We start from the raw sequence: 20300 nt of genomic DNA, 5'->3' as shown, positions 1-20300 counted from the left end.
ACCAAAAATAGTCTGAAAGGAGGTCACGAGGCCGGAGCCCACTAGTTTAAAAAAACTGAACTATGCCGGTCGTAGACGAGGCATTAAAGATAGTCTGTATCAATGTTCCAAAATGGAAGGGGAGGTCAGTATTCAAAAGTGCCTGCACCTCCGTGCGGGTGTTTGCCACGTGAAGAAGAAAGGTTTCACGGGATGAAGTTAAAACCACCTCCCTTTGAGACAAAAGAGCCCTTATTCTGCTCATCTGGTTGAACCCTGCGTTCAAGGTTGGAATCGAAGGCCAGATAGAAACATCGAGCCGGCCATGCGGGGGCGGGAAAAGGACATTATTACAGCAAACCACACGCTGTGAAACAGTGACTATGTATGGTATGCCCTTTAGCATCCCACAGCAATTCTCATTATTCAAAAGCAAATAACTACCATTAGCAAGCAGTGTAAATGAAGGGGTAATAATTGGCACCGGTACACCTTTCAGAATGCAAGCCAAATTAGGAGCGTGTATATTGCAAGCACCATGTAATTGTATGTGTCTACACACTACAGAATGATCAGGAGCAGAAGTGCATTCCTCACCCTTCAGATAAACCTCTGTGCCCTCCCGCATGCATCTATATGTGAACGGGAGTGACCAAACTTCGTGCAGGAACGCACTACCAAGTTGTTCGTATCTGCCAAGAGCATAATGTTTCATGCACGAACTAAATGTAAAAAGCGAAAAAGGTAAAGTGATCACGCCGTGGATAAGCCACGTGGCCAAATTTAACTCGGCAATAGAGAAAGGCAACGGTTCTAATTTCTCAATGTGCAGCAATGAATAAGTGGCATCCTTCATGGACATAAACTGTTGTTTCGCAGTTAAATTAAAAGGGAGGAACAAAGAGGAAACATTCATGTAATCCCTTGGGACCTTCCCTGCCTTTAACGTTTGTAAAGTCCATGCAAACTGCATAACAGAACGCAACTGATTTTGGCCATGATACAACACAGACAAATCATCCTGCACAATGTCTACGACAGATGAAACAATATTATCTAAAGTGTAAATTCTAGAAGACAAGGTATGTATACTATTATCAATCACAGCCAACACTTTTTCCATATTGGCCTGGTCAATAGCACGTAATCTGGAGGCAGCCTCAATTTGTGACAATTTCCAAATTTCGTTGTAAATAGCATATACCCATCTTTTGGACCTGCCTATTGCAGGACCTTTAATAAAATCATTCAAATCAATTTTGTCGTTCAAACGTGACAAATGAAGTTTAACAGACGCTAATGTGGAATGTTGCAGCCACGACTGGCATAACTTACCCACAGAGTAGGTAGTTACAGTGTGTGATGATTCAAAACGAGGATCTACCCTTACTTGAGTGTACCCTGGTGCCAAGGCTAAAAGTCGACGTTGACAAGAATCTGAACCCGTTTGCCATACCAACCACCCCTCAGGATTAAACCCCGAAACATTAAAGGTGGTGTTGGAAATGAGGGATTGCAACTTAGTGAGGGAAAGATCTGTGTAATTACCCCAGCCGGGGTACGCACCCAGATCCGGGATTGTGGGGGAATTCATTTTTTTAGACGTTGCCAAACCAAAACAAGTCGTCTGCAAAATAGACAAATTCAGAAATAAAATATGGTTCGGGATAAGACAGGCGCAATGCAAAGCTTCTGTTCCCTGAACCTGCCATGGTTTAGTACCCCAAACTGATTTAAGATCGATAGTAGCTTTCCGTAGCTCATAGCCTCCGACAGCCAATTCGTCCTTAGAATATAATAATTTGGTATGTGTCAACCTTACCTTCGAGGCGGTCTCAGGCGCCATTTTAAAATAAAAAGAGGCCGCTTTAGACACACTAAAATCTGAGAAGTATGTGAATTTGCTCACTAACGTGGCAGAACTGCCACGTGAAGGGACCGGACAATGTTCCCATTGTGTGTAATTAACAAAATTTCGAAAGGTATTTGCTCTGTGTAGGAAATGTGTGCCATAATGTTGATAACAAAATTGTTCACCATAATTAGCAGAATTCAAATACAAATCTTCAGCATCAAATGCAGCATAATATTTTAGATCAGAAAACAGTGCTTCTATCGCTTGTACATCCCAATCATCAGATCGGATATTCGGTTTAACCACATTACCCATAGAAACACGAAATACATTAGGCACATTAATCACTTCGGTAGGTCCATGAATTTGAAATTTAACAGCATTCCAAGCGATCGCATCACGCACAGGCCAGGCAGTAATGTTCACAAACGTCTGGTCCCTTTTCATAATGTGTGATGAGGAATGGGGGGCCAAAGTTCAATCAATTAGTCCAATCGTAGATCTTTCAGTCAGGTAGTGTCCATTTATAAGTTTAACCCCTTCGACGCGCATGACGGAACGGTTCCGTCATGCACGTCGGTTGGGCTGTGCTTATGACGGAACCGTTCCGTCATGGCCCCGCCCGCGCTCAGAACCTTCAGCGTGGCGCGGAAATCCGCGCCGCGCTGAAGGGGTTAAAAAACACTACCACAAAGCCAATTGTCATGAACAAAAAAATACATATTAGCACCAGCCAGATGTAAGTCCATGGTGCCACCAAAAAATGTCTCTTAAACCGGGCAAAAAATATAGCAATTTTGGAAGGGGCAGTGGAAGTCATTGATTCAGTGTCAAAGGAAGAACGGGACGGGTTAATCGCTGTTGAATGTAAAAGAGGCAACGAGATTACCGCAGGATAAGCATACTCAGGATCATCAGGCAAACCACCAACAGTAGGCGGCATAGAAGGAGCAGTAACTGTATGCATCTCAACGGCAACCTCAGTCATGATGATAAAGGGCGGCACCACAACAGAATTTCGCAGAATGGAAGGGCAAGAAACTGAAGGTGTCATACTATGAAGTATCGGCCACTCGCTGTAGCTTGACATTGTCAATCGAGATGTACCTGTTATTCTTGCGTCCAGGAAGTGGTGGTAAGATCACTGTACGTGTACCCTGGACTCCAAGCACCGGCACTGGTGCACGATAAGAGGGGCCAAACTCTTTCTTGTTCTCCACCTTCTCACGGACCAGGTCACCAACTCGAGGTAGCCAGCCGACTACCGGAATCTGGAGCTCGGCTTCGCATGCAAAGGGTACGTGTTCTTTTGCCAGAGTGTCTCTTGCTTCTTGTAGATTCTGCAATACAGCACAGTGATCATCTAGGTCAAAAGGCGCGGCAGCCGCCGCCATGTCTAGACCCTCAAGGTCCGGAACAAACATCCGCACTCCAAAGAGCATCATGTATGGGGTCCGCCCACCCAGAGACCTTCTAGGGAGAGTATTAAGTGCACGTTGCACGTCATACAAGTGGGTCAGCCAGCTTCGGCCTGTACCTAAAACCCTTGCTGTCAAAGATTGCTTTAGGTCACGGTTCATTCGCTCCACAACACTATTACCCTCAGGCCGGTATGGAGATGAAAATTTGACTTGGACCCCCAAACTTCTCATGGCTTCTTTGTAAGCCCGAGAGGCAAACGCAGGGCCTTGGTCAGAATGAAGGGTACCACATGCAAAACTTCCAATAAAGACACGCAAATCCTTGATGACCGTCCGGGCATCAGCACTCCTTTGCGGCCACACCCACAGAAAACGTGTGCACGAATCCACTGCAACCAAGATATACTTGTACGCAGTATCAGAGGAAAAAGGACCACAGTGATCTAAATAAACACACGCTAGTGGTTGATTAGATATATACAGTTGCGTTTGAGGTGGACGCGCGACAGTAGAAGGTTTAATCTGCTGGCAAACGTCACACAAAAGAATATAAGCTTGCGCTTGTTTATACAAACCGTACCACCAGTAACGTTGCTGCAAAAGAGATACAGTCGCCGAAACGCCGGCGTGCGCAGACGCAACACCTTCGTGGGCAGCTGTAATCAGAGATGGTCTGCAGTCGGTGAGCAGCCAAAATATCGAAACTAAAATATCTACCTACACAAATATCGAGTTTTAAATATCGAAGGGACAGAATATCGATGTCAATAATATCTATGGACAGGATATCGATCCTAAGGTAAGTATTTTAATATCGATGTTAGTAATATCGAAGTTAGTAATATCGACATCAAATATATCGATTTTACTAATATTGATGTTACTAATATCGATATTTATATTATTGTTATTTATTTTAATATGTATTTAATATGTATGTGTTATATGTTTTTAGTTAAGTGTTCTACTGGTTTTAACATATATGTATACAATTTGTATATGTTAACAATGGTTTTTTAAGTCAATTTTGTGTTTTAGTACCGTAGCGGGTTGTGGGTTTATAGGGGAATAGGGTGGGAAGTAATTTAATTATATGGAATTAATTATACATTTTTAGGAATTATAAATTAATTTTAATAATTTTTTGCGTTTAAGTTATGTAGTTCTGTAGCGGGTTGTGGGTTTATAGGGGAATAGGGTGGGAAGTAATTTAATTATATGGAATTAATTATACATTTTTAGAAATTATAAATTGATTTTAATACATTTTCGCGTTTAAGTTCTGTAGCGGGTTGTGGGTTTATAGGGGAATAGGGTGGGAAGTAATTTAATTGTAATTAATTAATAATTTATTTTCATTTATTGGTATTGATAATTATATTATTGTTAATTAAGTATTAATTGGTAATTATTTTTTATTAATTGGCAATTAGTTTTAATTAGTTGATTAATTGATAATTATGTTAAGTGTATTATTTTATTAGTGGAGTGTGTCGTGCGTTTATAGGGGAATAGTGTTGGAAGTAATTGAAATCTAATTAAGAAATTATTAAATTAGTTGTTGAGTATTGATAATTAATTAATTGAACAATAATTATTAATTGGTAAATATTTTAAATTATAATATTTTGGTTATGAAAAATAATTAATTGTTGATTAATCATTAATTGTGAATTAAATATTTCTAATTAATATATTAATAAGTAATTATTAATTGGTAAGTAATGTGTGGTGTATGAAAAATATTTAATAGTTCAATATTTTTTAATTGGTAATTAATGTTTCATTATTATTTTGCGGTATATATTTTTTTAAATGGTTAAATATATTTTAATTGGTATTTACTTTTTAATAATTCATATGTTTTTGGTTATGAAAAATATTTTATCGTTTAATATTTATTATTTGGTAATTAATATTTATTAATTATTATTTATTGGTATGTATTATTAATGTATTGTTAATTAATTATTCTTTGGTAATTATGTTTGTAATAATTATTTATTGGTATTTGTAAATAATTTTGAAATATTTAATAATTAAATCACTAATTATTTTAAATAATTATTTTATTTATAACTATGTTATTTTTAACTTCTACGTTATCCAACACTTTCCCTACTGTTGCACCCTCTGGAGTTGGAATAGTAAATGTTATCCCTACGCTATCTAACACTTTCCGTACTGTTGCATTCTCTGGAGTTGGAATAGTAATTTGTACCCCTACGCTATCCAACACTTTCCCTACTGTTGCACTCTCTGGAGTGGGAATAGTAATTTTTTCCCCTTCGCTATCCAACATTTTCCCTACTGTTGCACTCTCTGGAGTTGGAATAGTAATTTTTACCCCTACACTATGCAACACTTTCCCTACTGTTGCACTCTCTGGAGTGGGAATAGTAATTTTTACCCCTACGCTATCCAACAATTTCCCTACTGTTGCACTCTGTGGAGTTGGAATAGTAATTTTTACCCCTACGCTATCCAACACTTTCCCTACTGTTGCACTCTCTGGAGTGGGAATAGTAATTTTTACCCCTACGCTATCCAACACTTTCCCTACTGTTGCACTCTGTGGTGTTGGAATAGTAATTTTTACCCCTACGCTATCCAACACTTTCCCTACTGTTGCACTCTCTGGAGTGGGAATAGTAATTTTTACCCCTACGCTATCCAACACTTTCCCTACTGTTGCACTCTCTGGAGTGGGAATAGTAATTTTTACCCCTACGCTATCCAACACTTTCCCTACTGTTGCACTCTCTGGAGTTGGAATAGTAATTTTTACCCCTCTGCTATTCAACACTTTCCCTACTGTTGCACTCTCTGGAGTGGGAATAGTAATTTTTAGCTCTACGCTATCCAACACTTTCCCTATTGTTACACTCCCTGGAGTGGAAATAGTAATTTTTAGCTCTACGCTATCCAACATTTTCTTTACTGTTTTTTTTGGAGCTGGAGTAGTAGTTTTATTCTCTCTGATATTTAATATTTTTTGTAATATTTTAGCTAATGTAATATATAATTAATTTTAACAATATTCAAATTAAATGTAATTTTTTAAATGTGTTATATATAATTATTTGATTTTTATTCATGTTATTGTTTTATGTGTATGATGTATTTGTAATTTATAATAATTTTTAACAAGTTATAAGTTATTAAAACAATTATTAAAATTTATTATTAAGTAAGTATATATATTATATATTATGGTGCCGATCACGATCCGGTAAAAAATTACCCCGTGCGACTCGTATCTGGTCTTTTTACCGTACGAATCGTACAAGTGCCGTACGAACTGGCAATCACGATTCGCATGGTAAAAAGTCCATACGAACCGCATTGGGAATCATTCCCCACACGTCCTCGGGTCGGAAAATGTTTCCGACACGTCCTCGGACGATTTACCTTACAAACGTGAAAAGTCAAGTCCGACCGAGGAATCACGATCCATCCCGTGCGTCCGAGGTTACAACCGTATGGAAAAAACACCGTCCGCACCGAACTCCTATAGCAACCATGGAGACATGTGCCCGCATACGCGCCCAACACTCCCCCCAGCCCCCGTATGTCCGACACGTACCCCCCGTGTATGTACACCCCCACCCGTCTAGGTACACCCCAGTACGTTCGAGTCCTACCCCCACCCCTGTACGTGTCGAACCACCGTGTATGTACACCCCAGTACGTTCGAGTCCTACCCCCACCCCTGTACGTGTCGATCCTCCACCGTGTATGTACACCCCAGTACGTTCGACTCGTACCCCCACCTGTACGTGTCGTACCACCGTGTACCCACACCCCAGTACGTTCCAGTCGTACCCCCACCCCTGTACGTGTTGTACCACCGTGTACCCACACCCCAGTACGTTCCAGTCGTACCCCCACCCCTGTACGTGTCCTACCCCCGTGTACCCCCACCCCAGTACGTTCCAGTCGTACCCCCACCCCTGTACGTGTCCTACCCCCGTGTACCCCCACCCCAGTACGTTTCAGTCGTACCCCCACCCCTGTACGTGTCGTACCACCGTGTACCCACACCCCAGTACGTTCCAGTCGTACCCCCACCCCTGTACGTGTCGTACCACCGTGTACCCACACCCCAGTACGTTCCAGTCGTACCCCCACCCCTGTACGTGTCGTACCACCGTGTACCCACACCCCAGTACGTTCGAGTCCTACCCCCACCCCTGTACGTGTCCTACCCCCGTGTACCCCCACCCCAGTACGTTCCAGTCGTACTCCCACCCCTGTACGTGTCCTACCCCCGTGTACCCCCACCCCAGTACGTTCCAGTCGTACCCCCACCCCTGTACGTGTCGTACCACCGTGTACCCACACCCCAGTACGTTCGAGTCCTACCCCCACCCCTGTACGTGTCGTACCACCGTGTACCCACACCCCAGTACGTTCCAGTCGTACCCCCACCCCTGTACGTGTCGTACCACCGTGTACCCACACCCCAGTACGTTCGAGTCCTACCCCCACCCCTGTACGTGTCGTACCACCGTGTACCCACACCCCAGTACGTTCCAGTCGTACCCCCAACCCTGTACGTGTCGTACCACCGTGTACCCACACCCCAGTACGTTCGAGTCCTACCCCCACCCCTGTACGTGTCCTACCCCCGTGTACCCCCACCCCAGTACGTTCCAGTCGTACTCCCACCCCTGTACGTGTCCTACCCCCGTGTACCCCCACCCCAGTACGTTCCAGTCGTACCCCCACCCCTGTACGTGTCGTACCACTGTGTACCCACACCCCAGTACGTTCCAGTCGTACCCCCACCCCTGTACGTGTCGTACCACCGTGTACCCACACCCCAGTACGTTCCAGTCGTACCCCCACCCCTGTACGTGTCGTACCACCGTGTACCCACACCCCAGTACGTTCGAGTCCTACCCCCACCCCTGTACGTGTCCTACCCCTGTGTACCCCCACCCCAGTACGTTCCAGTCGTACCCCCACCCCTGTACGTGTCCTACCCCCGTGTACCCCCACCCCAGTACGTTCCAGTCGTACCCCCACCCCTGTATGTGTCGTACCACCGTGTACCCACACCCCAGTACGTTCGAGTCCTACCCCCACCCCTGTACGTGTCGTACCACCGTGTACCCACACCCCAGTACGTTCCAGTCATACCCCCACCCCTGTACGTGTCGAACCACCGTGTATGTACACCCCAGTACGTTCGAGTCCTACCCCCACCCCTGTACGTGTCGAACCCCCACCGTGTATGTACACCCCAGTACGTTCGACTCGTACCCCCACCTGTACGTGTCGTACCACCGTGTACCCACACCCCAGTATGTTCCAGTCGTACCCCCACCCCTGTACGTGTCGTACCACCGTGTACCCACACCCCAGTACGTTCGAGTCCTACCCCCACCCCTGTACGTGTCCTACCCCCGTGTACCCCCACCCCAGTACGTTCCAGTCATACCCCCACCCCTGTACGTGTCGTACCACCGTGTACCCACACCCCAGTAGGTTCGAGTCCTACCCCCACCCCTGTACGTGTCGTACCACCGTGTACCCACACCCCAGTACATTCCAGTCGTACCCCCACCCCTGTACGTGTCGTACCACCGTGTACCCAGTACGTTCGAGTCCTACCCCCAACACAACCTCCTAAGTACGGAGCGCACCCCAGGCCCCAACATCACAACCGCATGTACGAGTCGTACCAAGCCATACACAAGGACAGCACCGTACAACCAAATGGCCCATGTACACACCGTACACACGCTCAAAACGCACGGACACAACCAGGACAAAACAAAACAACACAACTATACACCATTCGAATGGCACAAAGCCACTAAACATGGCCAACAAACACTAAAACAACACCTTCACTGACCTGCAACTGCCAAAAACAAACAGAGGCCCAATACACCACCACTCCTTATAACCAACCCACCCAAAATTCAAACACAGCCACACCCACCAATGGACCAATAAAAAGGGCCCACACACACAAACCATGAGCCTTTGCAACAGACCCACTGCTGCCAGACCCCACAGACAACCCACAGCACCAGACCTCAACCTTTACTACACCTTACACTTGCACACCTTCACACAACCACCTTCACAAACACACCCTCATCACATTCACACACACACACACCTGCACAACCACACCCACACACCCACAACCATCCACACACCACCCCCACCATCCACACCCCCCCCACCATCCACACCCCTCATCATGCCCACTACCAAGAATCCAAAGTTCAGTAACCAAGAGTTGGAGGTTCTTGTTGATCAAATCCTCAGAGTCGAGCCACAGATCTTTGGAACATTGGTCAGAAACACCAGCCAGGCAGCAAAAACAGCCATGTGGCAGACCATCGTCGATGCTGTGAATGCTGTTGCGGACACCAGACGGACCAGGCAGGAATGCCAGAACAGGTGGTACGATCTGCGGAGGAGGGTCCGAGCCAAGAGGCAGGATGAACACGACCAGGCCAACGCCACCGGAGGAGGGCCCTCCCGCAGACCCGTACACTACCATCCCTGGGAGGAGAGGGTGATGGCCATACTGCCGGTGGAGGCAGTCGAAGGATTAGAAGGACTCCGAGACCCGGGTGAGTACACAAACAACGCACCTCACATGGGGGGAACGGCATCCACAACCAACATCACTAACAGGCACGCAACCACCACAAGCCATCGCATGACTCAACCACACTCCATGAGCACGCACATGCCACTGCTGCCACCATGCCCCATGCACCCAGCTGGACAATGTCAAGTCACAGGCCACAGAAGAGAAGACAACAACACATGACACGGTAACCCGGATGGCGGGAGGCTGGGCCCCAAAAAGCACATAGTGCAACTCAGAAGCAGACAACAATTCACTCTACCCATATGGCCTAGGTCACAGCCAGACAAACAGTGTGTCCCAACACAGGAATGACTTGCCAGCAAATGGCGGACGCCTTGCATCAACACATGGGGGTGAAGGCACTGTTTTGCACATGACAGCAGCTAATGAACAGCCAACATTGGGAAAGAGTGGCAGCACACACCACCACAGCAGCAGCGCACAGACACACATCACACCCAATGGGTGCCTGGAGATCAGAAACAAACTCACATCAACAAGCCAAGGGCCACTCAAAGATCTGCTAACAGTGTGTGCCCAGGAAGCTGGGCCGAGGTGACAGAGGGTGACACACGGAGGGAGGGAGAGGGGGACACAGAGGGAGGGAGAGGGGGACACAGAGGGAGGGAGAGGGGGACAGAGAGGGAGGGAGAGGGGGACAGAGAGGGAGGGAGAGGGGGACAGAGAGGGAGGGAGACGGACAGAGGGAGGAGGCTGACACACGGAGGGAGGGAGAGGGGGACACAGAGGGAGGGAGAAGGCGACAGAGAGGGAGGGAGAGGGGGACAGAGAGGGAGGGAGACGGACAGAGGGAGGAGGCTGACACACGGAGGGAGGGAGAGGGGGACACAGAGGGAGGGAGAAGGCGACAGAGAGGGAGGGAGAGGGGGACAGAGAGGGAGGGAGACGGACAGAGGGAGGAGGCTGACACACGGAGGGAGGGAGAGGGGGACACAGAGGGAGCGAGACACAGGGAGAGCTAATCAGCCGTGTTGCGTGTGTGAATGTCTGCTCGTCAGCAGGTAGACTGCGTGCATGTAGACAAGGGTGGCCAGTGCCAGAACCCCCCCTCTTCACCATGGCAAAACACAGGGCCATGTCACAACCTGTTCACGAGCACAAGGACAGCTACCTGGATCATATAAGTGTGTGGATCCACTCCATGTGCACATGTACAGTGCTACACGGAAGGCGCCAATGCATGGCTCGCCACACCTGCCCACTCCACTGCTGACTGCAGTCACACTTGACGCAGTAAGTAAGACTGTGCCACACATAGTTAAAGGGGCCAAAGTGGTGCCCAAGGGACACACCCATGCACAAGTGCACTGTGAGTGGAATGCAAGACCGATCCTAATTCCAAGAGGAAATGTGCCAACTTTGAAACTGATGAAACATGGATGTTGCATGGACCAAAATTAACATTGTCTCTCTCACACACAGGTCAACGTCGTGGTGCACCCCCCAACACTGGGGGGGAACACTCACAGGACCCGGATCTGCAGGAGCCCGATCCCACCGGCAGCGACCACTCTCACCACTCTGCGGACGACCCCGACCGACCTGGCCTCTCTGGTGTCCAACCACCTGCAGCACCTGCGTCAGGTACAACTGTGCCAACCACCACCCCCACTCCTGCCACATCCCAGGAGACACCCAGGATCCCTGCCCCAACACCACAATGCAGCCAGGCTCGCCAGGAGGGACACGGTGTCCCGGGCACCCAGGAGGAGGCAGGCGACAACGCCAATGCCACCCCTCAGGGGTCCCGGAGACCCCATGTGCCCACAAGTGCAGGCCAGGTGCAAGTGGGCAGGGGTGGTGGGAGTGGAGGACGGCGGAGGCGCGAGCCTGACCAGTTGGCTGGGGATCCGGTATTTTCCCATGTCCGTAACATCCTGGACTCATACCGGCAGGACACCACGGGCATGGCCCAGGTTGTGTCCGTCCTCGAGGGGATCAAGGCCCAGCAGGCCCAGCAACATGCGGAGCTAATTGCCTGTCTACTGGTACACCAACGGAGGATGGAGGACAGACAGGCTGAGCAAGTGACGGCATTCCAGGGGATTCACGCTACACTCCGTCGGATGGCCGACACCATGGCCGACCCTCCCTGTGCCAGAAGGCGGAGAACATCACCACCCACAGGGAGGGATCAGGAGGAGGAGGAGGAAACATCCGACGGAGCATCCCAGACGTCGTCACGGCCTGCTGCTGAGGTTCCCCGCAGGAGGCCGGGTCGTCCACGGAAAGGACCGTGAGGGTGGCTGCTACATCACCATCTCCCAGGACACCTGGCCTGGCACCTGGCCCACTGGAGCAACAGCATCACAGCATCAAGAGACATTCTCTGCCACATGGCCCTGCTGGTCACTGGCTGACCAATGTTGACAAAGACTGTGGCATGGACTCTGAGGATTTCCAATGGCAAGGACACCAACTCCCCTACTGAACTTTGGATTCCATAATCCCGGAAAGCCCCTCACTTTGTCCCCCCCCCCCCAATAATAAATCACACTATGAAGAGTAGATGCCTGCTGGTAGCATTATTACCTAACATGTGTCTTGTAAAGTCTAAACATGCCTGAGTCATCTTTTCTCTTCAACCATCCACACCCTGGGGCCTGAGTCTGGCACAGGACACATGGGTCACAGTGTATTAGGCAAGACAGACATGGAGCACCATACACACCCGTGATGGGCACAACCAGCTGAGGGGGTGGCCGAACAACCGTGCTGACACACACATTGAGTACACCAACAGTCATGCGCAGAGGTCAGGGATCCAGTCCAGTGTCCTGGGGGGCACCCAGGTATGTGTAGACAGGTGGCAGAACCATGTCCTGCAAGCTTGAGTCCGGTGGATGCAGAGAATGGGGGCCTGGCCAACGTTGGATGCATGGGGATGGCACATGTCACAATACCCACGCAGTCATGGACATCATGCCCAATACACAGTCTCAGCCCACACACACAGCTTGCATCTTGCCACTCGACACATTGACACATAGCCACAATCAGGGAATACCATGCCAGACATGCAGGATGCACCGTGCCAACACACAAGCATTGACTGAGAAGAGGCACCTTGGAGGCATAGGGACACCTTTATTAGTCATGTATTCGGGATTGCAGAGGCAACTCGAAGTACACATGAACACATCATGTGGAGTGACATGTGGGTCCAACACTGGCACCCCCCTTCTGCAGCACAAATGCGTGATAGCCATGGAACTGGCACACAAGCGTCGGCTAACAGCTAAATACCCACAGCTGCACACGGAGAGCCTGCCATACACCATAGATCCGCTGATGTGGAAGTCCCACACCATGTCAAGCCAATGCTAACCGTATGTGTCCGAGGGCAGTGTCACACACATTGATGCCATCATCACAATCCACTATCCCATCACTGATGACTGTCAACCAGGCAGACCATCTATTCAGGTGTACACAGCTGCATGTCGTGTCCCATGGGGATGCGACATGGCTGCAGAGGAACAACACATCGACAGGGGCAGTGTGCATACATCGTGAACAACTGCCACAACCAATACACCCCAGATGCATCCCTTACCCCATGGAGACTTCCAAACGTGTCCGTGCCTGTAACGCTGAGTCAGCCCACGATTTCATGTTCATGAGGAATAGCAGTGGCACAACAATGCAACCAGCAAACTGCATGCGCAGGTACCTGGGGAAGAGAGACACACAAGAAGTCAGCCACAAATAACACAGCCACTTGCATGTGCATTTACTCGACACATGTATGGATGACAACATGCTAGGTCATCATTGTGACTGGGGAAATACTACCATCACTGCCACCATCACTCCAGTGACACACCCACACACACCTCTGACTCACGTGCCATACATGCAGGTGGAGACACACATCACAACGCATGCCACACGGGGACCAATGCGTGCACACTCAGACACTGGTACTCACCACTAAGCAAAGAAGTCGCGTATGAGCCGAGTCCGGATGTCCTCTTGCGGCTCCACATCCTCCACATCACTAGCCCCATTGCCAAGCCCTTCGTCCTCCACGGGTGGATGGTCCTCGTCATGTTGATTCAGGATGAGTGGCACAGCTCTTTCAACTGCCATGTTGTGCAGCATGCAGCAGACCATGAAGATCTTGCAGACCTTCGCCGGGGCATAAGGGAGTGCACCGCCGGTCTTGTGGAGGCACCGGAATCGGCTCTTCAGCATGCCAAACGTCCTCTCTATCACTCGCCTTGTCCGGCCATGGGCGGTGTTGTAGCGGAGCTGGGCCGGCGTGATGGGGTTGCGGAGAGGTGTCAGCAGCCAAGGCATGTTGGGATAGCCAGCGTCCCCTACATGGGAAGCACATGGTCATCGTTAGAAGTGGTGAAGCGGTCGTGCTGGTAGGCTATACAGAATACAGGACAGAGAGACTGTACCCACCAACAACACATGCCCGTTCGTTGCGCAGCTGCATCATCATATCAGGCATCCCGCTACGCCTCATGATGTAGGCATCGTGTGCTGATCCTGGAAAACGAGCACAGACATGTGAAATCACCATGTTGGACAGACACACCACAAGGGCATTGATGGAGTGGTAGTGCTTCCGATTGCGGTACGCCACCTCCTGTGCGTGTGGTGGTACCAAAGCTACATGTGTCCCATCTATGGACCCAATGACATGGGGCATCCCTCCCAGGGCATAGAATCCACGCTTGACCTCAGTCATCTGTTCAGGGGTTGGGAACTTGATGAAGTCATCCAGGTGAATCAACATGGCCTCCAAGAAATCATGCAGCACACCGCTGAACATGCTCTGGGACATGCCACCAACATGAGCTATGGTATTTTGGAAGGTACCCGTGGCAAGAAAATGTAGGGCAGCCATTACCTTCAGCTGGGGTGTCAGTGCCGTAGGATACCTGTGCTGCGGTTGCAGGTGTGGTGCCAGTCTCGCCGTCAGCTCCAGAATCAACGGTTGGGTGAAGCGGTAGAGCCGGATCCTGTCATTCTCCTGCATGGCAGCCAAGTCTGGAATTCTTCGGGCAAGAGGCGGCGCTCTGCAGTAATTTGGAAGTGACAAGGAAGAGTGAGTGCACTACGACAACAACTCATGTCTACTGAGCACATGTAAATCTGGCAATACACACATGCTACATAGGGAGTCAGGTATGTGCTACATGGGCAGGACACGTATGGATGCAAGGTGACACTCCTTCCGAGACCCAGCTACACACGGAGATTGAGAACCTCCCCATGCCACGCCATGGGAATAGCTGTGTCCCAGTGCAAGTGAACAGCCAGACGCAAGACAGGAGTGACATACACCCACACATCAGCAGAAGTAGGATGCCGATTGCAGAGACTGGTAGCGGAACACCGGAGCCACAGGTCACATGACATTACACTAGGCCTGCCCACACACCTTGCCATGAAGGTGCACATGTCATGACTCACCACACATTCCTTGTGAGGATGCTGACATGGCCTTGTCACGCTACTCCGTGTCCCATGCATACATGTGCACCTCACATCCGATAACACATGTGGCATGGTGTGCGGAACAGTGTGCAATGACAATCTACACACAGACACATGTTGGTTGCTGCAACGGCTGCAGCTTTTGAGGGTGCTACAACATCAACCTGATGGAAATCCCACACACATAAATGACATAGTCACATTGTGCACTGTGGGTAGTGACAAGTCATGTGTCATAACCCCTGTACCGGGCATCATGGGACACTTCCGTGTGTTGGTGTCCGTGCCATGCCAGTGACGCTCACCCCAAGTGCGCAGTATGACATGCACACATGTCAAAGGAGTCAAGGGCATGCCTGGCACACATTGCACCGTCACACAGTACACCTATACACATCTCATCATACATCTGGTGCCTTCTCCACTCAGGAGTCATGTTCCACATCACAGCCTGTCACAACTGTGCCCCACACATGTAGTAATGCACAGACGATGCCTTGATGTCCATTCCTGGACAAGTATGTCCATTCCTGGACAAGTATGTCCATCCATGGACAAGTATGTCCATCCATGGACAAGTATGTCCGCCCTATTCCTACCTGTGTGTCGCCTATCACCACTGTGATGTGTAAAAACCGCCGTACTGCTGCTAAGAGGGCCTGTGTATGTTCCCAAATCACTGTGGGAGTGCTGCCGTATGTGTACCCATCGTGATGGCGAGCGTACAGGCATTTGTACGGTCCGTCCCACTACGAGTACGCATACGCGTGCAGACCCATAGTGATAGTGAGCGTAGATGCGTGTGTACGGTCCGTACCACTACGAGTACGCATACGCGTGCAGACCCATACTGATAGTGAGCGTAGATGCGTGTGTACGGTCCGTACCACTACGAGTACGCATACGCGTGCAGACCCATACTGATAGTGAGCGTAGATGCGTGTGTACAGTCCGTACCACTACGAGTACGCATACGCGTGCAGACCCATAGTGATAGTGAGCGTAGATGCGTGTGTACGGTCCGTACCACTACGAGTACGCATACGCGTGCAGACCCATAGTGATAGTGAGCGTAGATGCGTGTGTACGGCCCGTACCACTACGAGTACGCATACGCGAGGACACCCATAGTGATAGTGAACGTAGGCATGCATGTACGGGCCGTTGCAATGCATTTGGGGTGCCCTAGGGCCCCGAAACGCACCGTACCTGTGTGTGATGCTCCAAATTACATAGGGGACAAGTATTAAGGCCTACATGCATGCTGGTTGTCATGGAGACCAAGTTCAAATTTCGAATTTGTTCTGGAAGGTGCACAGCAGAAGTCAGTTGGAATTCTTCTACTTTGTTGCAATGTGTTTGTGGGGCTGACATCATGCAGGAGAATGAAACCGATAGAGAACCCACAGACTGCTAGGTTTGAAGGGATTGGTGGAAACATAGGATGCAAATGTGAGTGACCAATCACTCTCTACTCCTGTGCATGAGACTGGGCAGAAGGGTACATATAAGGCAGCCAGGTCCCATGAGGGAGTACTTGCCTGCACATCTTTGCATTCGTCGACCCAGCTGCTGCTACTGATTCCCTGGAACCATGTCAAGGGCTGTGGAGAGGACACAGCCATTCACCCTGGAGGAGAACATGGCTCTGCTGGGTGTGATCCTCCCACAGTACTCCATGCTGTATGGGCGACCAGGGTATCAGGTGAGTGCATAGGCCACTGGCACAGACTGTCCCTATGTTGTGACTGTGACTTCAGGCATTGTGTCCTGGTGTGACACACATGCCATGTACTGTAGGGGGGGTCCCAGGGGGGGGTGCCTGATGTCTCCCAGCAGTGCCCTGAGACAGGAGGGGTGGGGGCCTATCACTTACAGCAGTGCCCTGAGACAGGAGGGGTGGGGGCCTATCACTAACAGCAGTGCCCTGAGACAGGAGGGGTGGATGCAGAGTCCTCCCAGCAGTGCCCTGAGACAGGAGGGGTGGGGGCCTATCACTAACAGCAGTGCCCTGAGACAGGAGGGGTGGATGCAGAGTCCTCACAGCAGTGCCCTGAGACAGGAGGGGTGGGGGCCTATCACTAACAGCAGTGCCCTGAGACAGGAGGGGTGGGGGCCTATCACTAACAGCAGTGCCCTGAGACAGGAGGGGTGGATGCAGAGTCCTCACAGCAGTGCCCTGAGACAGGAGGGGTGGGGGCCTATCACTAACAGCAGTGCCCTGAGACAGGAGGGGTGTGTGCCTATCACTAACAGCAGTGCCCTGAGACAGGAGGGGTGGATGCAGAGTCCTCCCAGCAGTGCCCTGAGACAGGAGGGGTGGGGGCCTATCACTAACAGCAGTGCCCTGAGACAGGAGGGGTGGGGGCCTATCACTAACAGGAGTGCCCTGAGACAGGAGGGGTGGATGCAGAGTCCTCACAGCAGTGCCCTGAGACAGGAGGGGTGGGTGTGGAGTCCTCACAGCAGTGCCCTGAGACAGGAGGGGTGGGTGTGGAGTCCTCACAGCAGTGCCCTGAGACAGGAGGGGTGGGTGTGATGCACAGTGTGAGCCTTGATCATTGATTGTGACATTGCCATCATTCCACCTGTGTACCCACTATGGCACGTACTGCTTTTTCCCTCACCAGGGGATGATGTCCCTATGACAAAGGTGCAATGCGTTGACTGCATGACATGCCTTGTTGTAACCAGCTAATTTGTACTCATATGTCTCTCTGTGACATGTGGCTGGTGTATTGATGTGGTGTCACTTGTTCTTCCTCACAGGTAGGCGCCACTGCCAAGGAGCAGACCTGGCTGACCGCCGTCAGTGCCGTGAGGGGTGTGGATGGTAGGAGGCGGAGCCTGCCCCAGGTGAGGAAACGCTGGCAGGATATCCGGTGCTGGACGCGGAGGATTGCACGGCTCCTGCTGGGGGACTCACCTGAGAGCCACAAGAACCGCGGCCGCCGCCGTCTGAGCCACCTCCACAGGCGTGTGCTGCCGGTGGTCTTTCCAGACCTGGAGAGGCGCTTACAGGCGATGCAGCAGCCGGAAGGAGGTAGGTACATGTGTGTTTGTTGTGTGTCACCGGCATTTGTAAGGGCACAGTAGCATGAATTGACTGGCAGGGTTTAAAGGTGCTGTGCAGATCCTGTTTGCCCCAGTATAGCGCTGCGCCCCTGCCACCCTTCCCCTCCTTGCAATGTGTTCCCTGGTCTGTGTGTAGTCACTCCTTCACAAGGTAATGTAGGCTGGTGCTTTGTCCACGAGAACAATGACTGTAGCATCATGTGTGGGGGTGGTGTGTAACAGGTTGTGGGACCTTGCCTGTGCACTGTCAAGTTCACTGCATGTGGGTTCCATGTCAGTTGGCACTGATGCTGACTCCAGACATGGGAGTTGGTCTCTCATGTGTCATGCCTTACAGCGCGCATGTCCTATGTAGTGACCTCTGACATGATGTGCATGAGTGTGCGATACGCATAGTGCAGGGATGGTGACGTGTGTTGCAGTCATTACCATTCAGTAGCATGTAGTTGCGTGCCCACTACTGTCCCCTGGGGCACCTTTTCCTTAGTGGTGTATGTGTCATCATAAACGTGGAAACTCTCAGTGTCTACAGCGTAGGTTGTGCTCTGTGCCATTGTCCCCTGTCACCATGTATATAGACGTGCTATTTTGTACAGGTGTCCACTGTGCAGCCTGACCTGATTGTCCTTCTTCATACTCACAGTTGCCAGTGCCTGTGTGTCTTGTTATACTCATCTGAGGATGGGCACTGGTACCTCATTATTTGTACAGGCGCACCTTGGCTGTTTGGCGTCCAATCTTGCATTTTGCCTGCCCCTGTGTTTATCACCCAGACTATGAGATGTTGGTGCCACCTGTGTCTCAACAATTTGCCTCGTGTAGGGGTTTGTTGGGGCGGGCAATGCCTATGTGTCAAATCCTGATTTCTACTTGCTGGGTCTGGGCAGTGTGTGATGTTTGTCTGGACACACACGCAAGGTGCAGTGACCGAGTCATGTTGGGCATGTTTTCAGCATTACCTATGCAGCATGTGTCTCAGGTTCATGGATATGGTCCCTGGTCATCGGTATTTTCACCGATGCTGTGTGGTGCAGATGCAGTGCTGGATTGTCCCCAGGGCCTTGGTGCTATGTCAGACTACGTTTCCTGTCTTTAGCTATTGTCTCATGCTCTCCATGGTGTTTCAGTGGCATGGTGGCTCAACCAACTGTGTGTTTCATGCCCTACATCGGTACCTTGTTTAGTAGATGTTAGGGATCTTCCTTTTCAGGCTATGCAGTGTTACCTATGTAGATTGGACTCATGTGACTGATGTGTACAGCTGTCTGATTAATTTCTGTCTCTCCACCCTGCCCACAGCATCGTCGGGGGACACAGAGGGAGACATGGACACAGGCAAGGCGGAGGGACCGAGCACCAGTGCTAGCCGTGACATCGGGGCTGGCACATCGAGTGGGACAGAGGTGGAGGATAGTGCGGCCGAGGACCTGTCGACTGGCACGTCAGAATACGAAGCTGACAGGTCCGAGGAGGATGTCTCCGAGTGGGCGGTGGCTGCACCAGCAGATGACAGCGGAACAACACCTCGCACCGCCCCCTCAGTTCCCATCAGCCGCCTCCCACTTGCTCGTGTCCCTTCCCAGCGTGCCCGGTCACCGCATGTCTCCTTCCGGCCAGGCACCGCACCCCCTGCCCCTGTCTCCACTGCTGCCGCCAATGCTGAGTCTGTGGACATCCAGCGGCAACTGCAGGTTGGTCAGGCTGCGATCCTTAATGTCCTCCATGCCCACGGGAAAACCCTCACCAACATCGAGGCATTCTTGGAGGGCATTCATTCATCGCAGGCTGACCAACGCAACTTGCTGAGGTCCATAGACTCCACACTGACTGCAGCAGTGGGTCTCCTGCAGCGCGACCTCCCCCCACCTACCCC

Source organism: Triturus cristatus, chromosome 6 (assembly GCF_964204655.1).
Source record: "Triturus cristatus chromosome 6, aTriCri1.1, whole genome shotgun sequence".
Taxonomy (NCBI): Eukaryota; Metazoa; Chordata; class Amphibia; order Caudata; family Salamandridae; genus Triturus; species Triturus cristatus.
This window is presented reverse-complemented; position numbering follows the sequence as displayed.